We start from the raw sequence: 1,803 nt of genomic DNA, 5'->3' as shown, positions 1-1,803 counted from the left end.
CTTTGTTCCACTCTAGAGAACTCTTTGTTCTAGAGAACCCTTTGTTCCATTCTAGAGAACTTTTCGTTCTAGGGAACACTTTGTTCCACTTTAGAGAACTCTTTGTTCTAGAGAACCCTTTGTTCCACTCTAGAGAACTCTTTGTTCCACTCTAGAGAACCCTTTGCTCCACTCTAGAGAACTCTTTGATCTAGAGAACCCTTTGTTCCACTCTAGAGAACCCTTTGTTCCACTCTAGAGAACTCTTTGTTCTAGAGAACCCTTTGTTCTAGGGAACTCTTTGTTCCACTCTAGAGAACTCTTTGTTCTAGAGAACCCTTTGTTCCATTCTAGAGAACTTTTCGTTCTAGGGAACACTTTGTTCCACTTTAGAGAACTCTTTGTTCTAGAGAACCCTTTGTTCCACTCTAGAGAACTCTTTGTTCCACTCTAGAGAACCCTTTGCTCCACTCTAGAGAACTCTTTGATCTAGAGAACCCTTTGTTCCACTCTAGAGAACCCTTTGTTCCACTCTAGAGAACTCTTTGTTCTAGAGAACCCTTTGTTCTAGGGAACTCTTTGTTCCACTCTAGAGAACTCTTTGTTCTAGAGAACCCTTTGTTCCACTCTAGAGAAATCTTTGTTCTAGAGAACCCTTTGTTCTACTCCAGAGAACCCTTTGTTCTACTCCAGAGAACCCTTTGTACTACTCTAGAGAACCCTTTGTTCCACTCTAGAGAACCCGTTGTTGTACTCTAGAGAACCCTTTGTTCTATACTATGGAAAAAAAACTGCTGAGACGTTGTGAGCTGGCAGGTTCCGTCCATGCTGTGGAGAACACAATACGTGTACACTGTAGGTGGGAATACAACAGCATGTAGGCTAGTACTTACCGCTCACTTGTGGCCATGTGCTTGCTAAAGACATTTTTAAAACAGTGGTTCCTGTCCTTGGAAAGGATGGAGAATTGTTCAATCATTTTGGGAAGGGAGGGGAGCGGACAGGAATCTATGTCTAGTGTTTCATTCCAGGGGATATTCTTGTGATCAGGAACGTTTGATATTGATAATTCTGTCCTCAGAGAAATTCGCGCGCGCAACCCGCAAGTTGCGCACGCAACTTTTGGCCTCAGCGCAACTTTTGCCATTTTTGTGAATTCGCGAATTTTAGGCAATTTTCTCCAAAAGTTGGAAAAATAATCATTTAATTTCGGTAAAAATAACCGAAATTTCCTCCCACAACTAAAAATAGCGACGCGAAGGGGGACAATTCGTACCTGAAATTAGATCTACCACACTTTCTCTGCACAACGGGGTGCCCAGTGCCCGTTGTGGATTGTGGATGATCGCCCGACTCGTTGCCTGTAAACAACGCGTTTGTTTTTGAGGCAAAGAGTCGGGTGCGATCGATTTGTGCCACGATAGCCACTTTGCGCCTTCAGCCTGTCGAGCAAACTGACACGTCCCGACCTGACCCCCCCAATAGTCCTGTTTGGACTTAATCATCTTCTACTTCTTCTAGATCTAGCTAAGTCTAGACTCTAGATCTAGCTAAGTCTAGACTCTAGATCTAGCTAAGTCTAGACTCTAGATCTAGAGAGAGTAAACTCAATCGTACACGATCGTCTGATTCCTTAGCTTGCTTGGTTCTGTAGCACCAGGTAGATAGATCTAGTATAAAAATTTGTGAAAGACTTTAAATCTTAGGCCAGGAGGGTAGATCTAGACATGGATCGATTCATCCAGAAAACCCCAAAAGGGGTCGTTCAAATATAATATATATATAATCTGACGCCAGGAAAAGGCCTAACAAAAAAAAGGGGGG

The sequence above is a fragment of the Aplysia californica genome, unplaced genomic scaffold, assembly GCF_000002075.1.
Source record: "Aplysia californica isolate F4 #8 unplaced genomic scaffold, AplCal3.0 scaffold00007, whole genome shotgun sequence".
Taxonomy (NCBI): Eukaryota; Metazoa; Mollusca; class Gastropoda; order Aplysiida; family Aplysiidae; genus Aplysia; species Aplysia californica.
This window is presented reverse-complemented; position numbering follows the sequence as displayed.